This window comes from Gossypium arboreum, chromosome 3 (assembly GCF_025698485.1).
Source record: "Gossypium arboreum isolate Shixiya-1 chromosome 3, ASM2569848v2, whole genome shotgun sequence".
Classification (NCBI taxonomy): domain Eukaryota; kingdom Viridiplantae; phylum Streptophyta; class Magnoliopsida; order Malvales; family Malvaceae; genus Gossypium; species Gossypium arboreum.
This window is the reverse complement of record NC_069072.1, coordinates 37,480,182-37,488,487: the sequence shown is the minus strand read 5'-3', so window position 1 is coordinate 37,488,487 and position 8,306 is coordinate 37,480,182.

Genomic DNA, 8,306 nt, shown 5'->3' with positions numbered 1-8,306 from the left:
TGATCGGATTATTGATAGTATAGTTGATGTCATGTATATATGTATAAATATTTGGTAAGACGGTTAAACTAGTTAATTGATTGATTTAGCTCAAGAAGCTAGAGGTGGAGAATCAAGCAAAGGCAAAGGAAAGATAATCGAGTAGTCGATTGGAAATCGTTTCATCCAATATAAGGTAAGTCATTAAGCATGTATTTGGTATTGATTTAAATGGTCATAATATCCATGCAAATTGTGTTTAATGAGATGATGTGTATATAAAATGTATGTGTATGGAATGATGACATTGCTGAATGTATAAAAGTAGTAACTTGCGTAGAGCGTTTGGTCTCGGCACTAAGTGTACGGGCAATAAATGGGCACGGTGACAAGATTGGCACTAAGTGTGCGGGCTTGGAAGGTATGACACTAAGTGTGCGAACTTAAATTATATGGCACTAAGTGTGCGAACTTAAATTATATGGCACTAAGTGTGCAAACTTAAATTATATGGCACTAAGTGTGCGAACTTAAATTATATGGCACTAAGTGTGCGAGATCGTTTATTAAGCACTACGTGTGCGAATTTAATATGTATGTTCTATCGATTGAATATTTATATGGAGGTGTGATTTTATCGAGTTGAATATGGACAGCGGAAAGAGTAAGCACCTTGAGTTCATGGCTAATAGATGCTATGTTCATGCTCGGGGTTGAGTTGGTAAGTTTAAATCTATGTGATGATTTCAATTGCATTCCCGTAAATAAGGTAACGTGGAATAGATGTAAGTCATTTGATTGCATGATTATTGTGGAAATGAGATGATGTATGGAAATGCTCAATTACTCTATTGAATAAGTATATAAAATGTCATTGGGTGAATTGGTATGAGATTGAACCGAAAGGTCCAAGGAACTATGGTATAGTTCGATATGGATGGGGTACCTAGCCTCGTGCATTGTTTCATGTTGTGATAATTTTATTAATGGATGGTTGTAGAATGCTTACGACTTACTGAGTTATAAACTCACTCGGTGTTTTCTTGTCACCCATTTTAGGTCTCTTGGACTCGTCTCCTTTTGGGTGCTCAGAACCGTCAATGAAGTCATCACACCGGCGAGCAATTTTAGTATTGTCTCCTTAGTCAACCTAGGAGAACATTTGGCATGTATGGGCTATTTTGTTTTGTTGAATTTTGGGTTGTAAACTTTAAGCCATGCGAAAATGGTCTATGTGGTCAGTTGAGTGTGAATCTAAAACCTATAGGCATGAGCCTTAGAAACCTTAATTTTGATAAGGCGGCCATAGTTTGTATTATGTATGATGAAATAGTTGGCCATGGAAGAATTATGAAATAGTCATTGTTTGCTTTAGTACCAGATGCTGCCAGCAGCAGTGAGGTGAGATGGAAAAATCACAAAAAATAGTAGAAGTAGAATTAAATAGTTAATAAATTATGAAATTGATCCTTGATGAATCTATTTTCATATGGATGAAACGAAACGACCGTATGAGCTGTATTTTAAGAGATATTCAGGTTTTCGTGAAACAGGACCAGAACGGTTTCTGGATCCCCTGCTCCGACTTTGAAAATTCACTATAAATTAACCAGAGAGAATTAGAAGTCATTCTCTATATGTGCAGATTCCCTTGCGAGTTTAGTTTCTCTAGAAACAAACGGCATAAGTGTTGGAGCCCTGTACAGGAAGATATCCGAGTCGTAGTGCACAAAGGTCAGTGTAGTCGAACCCTGAAACAGGGGAGACTTTAACTAATAAACTGTACCAATTGGCCCGACCAAAAATTCTAGAAAAAAATGTATAGATGGAATTATGAGTCTAGTTTCAGGGAAAAATTTACGGAACTGATTTTCGAGTTCTGGAACTCGAGATATGATTTTTAAGGTGACAGTGACGCAGTTAGCTAGCCCGCTCGAATGTAAATTAAATATTTCCAAGAGAGAAATAAGGGAAGTAAGCCCGGTAACACCACGTGGCCAAATCCGGTGACGGTCACGGGTTTGGGGTGTTACAAGAGCAAACTATGCAAGAAAAAGAATTTGGCCTTTTATTAATGAATAGAGCACGAAACAATTTTACAAGGTATTGGAAAACTAGGATGGCCTAAACGAAAATGCCATAACATAACAGTATCAATTTTTTTCAAAAACGGTAAAAGATTTGGAGATCTCAGTTTTAGGAGAGGAAGGGAGGATATAGAGGCCATTCTGCAAGCTGGCCTTACCAATCATCTTCTTCGAGTTCAGTGCCTGCAAAGTATAATCAAGATCATTAAAAATTGCAGAGCAGTGCAAGTCTATGGAAAGTTTACTAACAAAAATGAGATTGCAAACCATATTTGGTACAAAGAGAACATTTTTAAGTATAATATGTTCATTGAGAACAACAGTTCCATATCCTTCTATTTTAACCATCAGCCATTTTGATAGCTTTACCAAAGGTTTGGAAAAAATTATGAAACAAGGCCTTGTTACCAGTCATATGATCCGTAGCACCAGAATCGAGGGTCCAATTAGGAGTGAACTAGGAGGAGAAAAATGTTGTAAAAGAAGGGTTACCTTCTAGTTCTTTCATGACCAGATTACCCTCACAAGACACCTGAAACTTTCCAAACAATTTTTGAAGTTCAGCAATCTGTTCTTTGGTGAAGCTAGTGACAGATGTGGCAGCGACAATGTAACACCCCTATCCCGTATCCGTCGCCGGAATAGGTAAAGGGGCATTACCGGACTTGAAACTCATATCCGAAAAGTAAAAATTTTAAATATATTTTTTTTAAAATTATTTATAAAGAACGTTCCTTTAGGTAAATACTAAAGACAGTCAGGGATACAATTTAACTGCTATAAGTACATGTAACACCCCGAACCCGAGACCATCGCCGGTGTCGGACACGAGGGGTTAACGAGACAAATCCTCTTAAAGTGCCGACCAATTTGGCCTTTCCAGACAGGCTGGAAAACTGCGTCACTGTCGCCTTAAAAATTGTATCTCGAGTTTCAAAACTCGGAAACTGATTCTGTAAATTTTCCCTAAATTTAGACTCATATATCCATCCATGGATTTATTTCTAGAATTTTTGGTCAGGCCAATTGGTACAGTTTATTAGTTAAAGTCACCCATGTTACAGGGGTCGACTACACTGACCTTCGCGCGTTACAACTTGAATATCTCTCTGTACAGGGCTTTAATACTGGTCCCGTTTGTTTCTAATGAAACTAGACTCAAAATTGAATCTGCACATATAAGGCATGACTTCTAATTCTTTCTGGATAATTTATAGTAAATTTTCAAAGTCGCGACAGGGGACCCAGAAACCGTCCTGGCCCTGTCTCACGAGAACTTTAATATCTCTCAGTATACTGTTTATATGATCGTTTCATTACTTTCATATGAAAATATACTCATCAAGGTTCGTTTACATAACTTATTCACTATTTAACACCAATCCTACAAATTTTGGCGATTTTTCAAATCCGCACCACTGCTGCTGCCAGCATCTATTTTCAAGGTAAACTTTACCTATCTTGTGGTTTCCATGGGCCAACTAAAATTTTGACATACATAGGTCCACATATGATCATATTTAGCCATTCCAATGGCTGATCATGTGACCAACACTCTCATTCCAAACCATAATCACATCATGAAACCAAATATAATTATAAAGCACAAATGGTCAAATTCCATCCTCCACTTTTACGAACCATTTTCGCATGGCCGTATACATATACATCACAAAGAACTTAAAACAATCGAGGGTAGTCCTATACATGCCATATCCAAAGTTCAACCAAAAGAGTACCAAAAGGGGTTTGATAGTGTGGATGACTTCACTTCAATGATCCCGAATCCGATCGCTAACGAGCAAAATCTATAAAACAGAGAAACAAAGGAACGGAGTAAGCAATTTATGCTTAGTAAGTTTCGAGCCATAATTTACACACAACCAAAGCATAGCATTCAAGTAGCTAAACAATAATTCATATGCACAATTTCTCAATGACATGCTTACTTCACAATCCCAACTCTTATATTCATACACAAATAACGGCTTAGTTAAGGCCGATAACTCGTTTATCATTGGAGCAAATATTCATACGCACTTACTCCTAGTGTGTAAAGCACACACAACACATACCTTGTTGTTGGGAATTTCACAAGTGCATTAACTGAAAATTTTCCAGCAAGCTTATAATTTTCAAATCACATACCTTCGGAGTTTAACCGGATATAGCTACTCGTTCAAACGCCTTCGGGACATAGCCCGGTTATGGTAACCCGCACAAATGCCTTCGGGACTTAACCCGGATATCACAACTCGCACAATTGCCTTCGGGCTTAGCCCGGATATCATAGCTCGCACCATTGCCTTCGGGCTTAGCCCGGATATCACAACTCGCACAATTGCCTTCGGGCTTAGCCCGGATATCACAATTCGCACATTCATACACATCTTTGTTTCAATTTCATAACAAACTTTTATGCACAATTTACTTAATCAAGAATATCATTTCGGCTCAATGGCCACATACAAGGGCACAATTTCGATTGCTTATTACTTTGTTCAATCGAATCAAAATCTAAGTTTCGATACTCGAAAACTTACCTTGGAGATTATCGAGCGCTTCCAACGGCTATTCAATCACCTTTTCTTTTCCTTTATTGGAGCTAGTTCCCCTTTACTCTTGAGCTTAATGTTAACAAATAAATTGATTTAATCGTTTTGAATATCAAAAGGGGAATCCAAGGTACTTAGCCCTTATAAGGCCGCACACACTTACATCCACATACTTAAGCTCAATAATTATAACATAGCATCAAGCACTCATATGGCCGATTATACTTAGTCATACTTGCACAAATCAACAATAAATTTGAGATTTTCACACCATATAAGTACTAGGCCGAATATACATGCAAGTTTCACAAACATTCTTCAACCATTTCTTCTTTAAACAAACATATTTATCATTTACTTCATAACCAAATCATCATGTGCAAACATATATACACATATAGGTGCAAGGCCGAATTTCAAGGTGTTCATAACCATCCAAAACACAAATTTTAACTAACATGCAAGAAACATAAACCATGCTCATGAGCATGCCATGGCCGAATACCTCACACACCATACTCCTTTTAAATTTTTGGTCATGGTTAAACAAAGGACTCAATGCCCTACTCAAGAATACTAAAAAGAAATTTCAAGAGTAGTCAATCCATCATTACATGCATCATTAGCAAGCTTCACATTTAGCATGCAATGGCTTCAACACAATATCAACCTTGGCCAAATACCATTTCTATGGCATAACAAGGATTTGAACCATGGCTAGCATGAACATCAAGTTAGAAACTAAAACATGCATGAATCTCATGACACAACCTCATACATACCTTAATCTTGATGCAAGTATAGCCAAATCTCCTTCTAGATCTCTTCTAAACCAAAAAAATGGAGCAAAAATCCTCCCTTTTTCCTTAGTATTTTCGGCCAAAGAAGTGAAAAATGGATGAACAAAATTTTTTTCTTTCTTTCTCTACAACTCACGGCAAGGGGGCATCCATGCTCATCTATTTTTTTTGTTCATTTCTTTAATGCTAATTCTTATTTTATTTCTTCATACATAACTCACTAACCAAACATGTTGGAAACATGTTTCCTTGCCCATCAACACCTACCTTGGCGGCCACTATGCTCTTTTGGGAAATTTGACATGCAAATCCCTTATTTTTGCATGCATGATCAACTAGTCATCCCACATCTTCCCATCATACTTTCAAAGTTTACTACTAGGCCCTTTCTAGTGAAATTCACATTTATAACACTAAATCAAATCATCAAAATGTCACACACAATTTAACACATATCATAGGCATCAAAATAAATTTTAAATTATTTTTATGCCTCGGTTTTGTGGTCCCGAAACCACATCCCGACTAGGGTCAATTTTGGGTCATCACAAGACACATTCAAAAGATGCCATTTTCGCATGGCTTATATACATTAACCAAAATATTCTTCGACCCTTTGGTCTATTCTTTACATGCCATAAAATAATTCAAAACATAACAAGAATAACAAGCAGTGGATAGTGATAGTGTGACTAGTTGCTGACGATCCCCGAGCCTGTAGCTTCCAAATGAGATTTATAAAACAGAGGAAACAAAGTAAACGGAATAAGCATTACAATGCTTAGTAAGTTTTAAGCAAAACAAAGTGTTCTCATTCACTATCATTGGTCATTTATTTCAACTGTTCGATGAAGTTAATCTAGAGCTTCACCTCGAACTATAATATCAATAAACGCATCACTTGCCTGTCACATATATACTTTCGAATAATAATGACCTAGATGGTCAAATATTTCCAAAGCACATTCTTCATCAATTTTCAACTTTCAATAATCCTTTCCACTTGTTCATAATCACATCCATATTTTTAAGTATTTCAACATGACAAGCACTAAATTACCGTAGGCACATAAAGAACCAAACATATTCCTTATCACATATACGTAAGCTTACAAAACATAATCCTTACCTTGTACTGGCACATCTAGCTGAACCCAACCCATACTCAAATCATAAGGCTTTTGGGCAGAATATGCACTAATACATCAGAATATTTCATCACATACTTCATTATACAAGCATACCATTACCAATTAGATCATTCTCATATTTGGAGTTATAATATTAATCACATTTACCTACCTCTTTGATACTGATAATTCACCTCGAAATCACTCCACTGATGAGTAAGTTATACGTACCTGAACATCTTAAATACATAATACTTATTTGATGGTAACTTATTGCAGATACTCAATATCAAAGTCTTACTTGAATCCTAGCATTTAGTCGTCGGGTCTTTAAAGCTCGGATATAGTACGAGCACGAAGCCTACGGACATTAATCAGGATAGTATTCTTGCATAAAGCCTGTGGGGTTTTAACCCGGATATAGTACTGACACAAATTCCCTTCGGGACTTATCACATTTATACACTTTCACATCCATCACATTGGCCATTCGGCCTTATCACATATATCCACCTTCACATCCATCACGTCGGCCATTAGGTCTTATCTCATATATACACTTTCACATTCATCACATCGGCCATTAGGTCTTATCTCATATATACACTTTCACATTCACCACCTTGGCCATTCGGCCTTATCACATATATACACTTTCACATTCATCACGTTGGCCACTCGGCCTTATCACATATATACACCTTCACATTCATCACATTGGCCATTCGGCCTTATCACATATATACACTTTCACATTCATCACATTGGCCATTCGGCCTTATCACATATATACACCTTTACATTCATCACGTTGGCCACTCGGCCTTATCACATATATACACCTTTACATTCATCACATTGGCCATTCGGCCTTATCACATATATACACTTTCACATTCATCACATTGGCCACTCGGCCTTATCACATATATACACCTTCACATTCATCACATTGGCCACTCGGCCTTATCACATATATACACTTTCACATTCATCACGTTGGCCACTCGGCCTTATCACATATATACACTTTCACATTCATCACATTGCCCATTCGGCCTTATCACATATATACACTTTCACATTCATCACATTGGCCATTCGGCCTTATCACATATACACACCTTGTACATCAATTTCATCATAACAAAATTGACTAGGTATACTAGTCATTTACAGCTTATCGCTTCACTTTTATACGGATTTGGTACTTTGATTACCAATATTTAATTGATAACTTATAAGCAACTCAAATAGTTTTATTAAGGTTTACAACATAATCACAAATTCAGCACAAGCTGTTTTTTCCGAGCAACAGTCATTAAATTATTCAGTAAATGGAGCTCTGAAACTCCAAATGAAGTGCCGTTAATTTTCCCTGAACATAGACTCATACATATTTTATCCAACATATTTTCAGAATTTTTGGTTTGGCCAATCAATGCCAGATTTTTCTTAAAGTTTCCACTATTTCACTGTTTGACTATGCTGACCACTCTTCACTACGAATCAAATTTCTCATTGTACAAAATTCAAAATATGTTCTAGTTTATTTCATTTGAAGCTAGACTCACTAAGGCATCTAGAATATAAATTTTGTCTTTTAAAAAATTTTGTACAATTTATAATGATTTTCTCAAAACAGAACAGAGGATTACAGTGTCATTGTGCACTGTCTCACACAACTTTAAATATCTCATTATCAGAAATTCCTTTGCTTACACGGTTTCTTTTATAAGAAACTAGACTCATTAA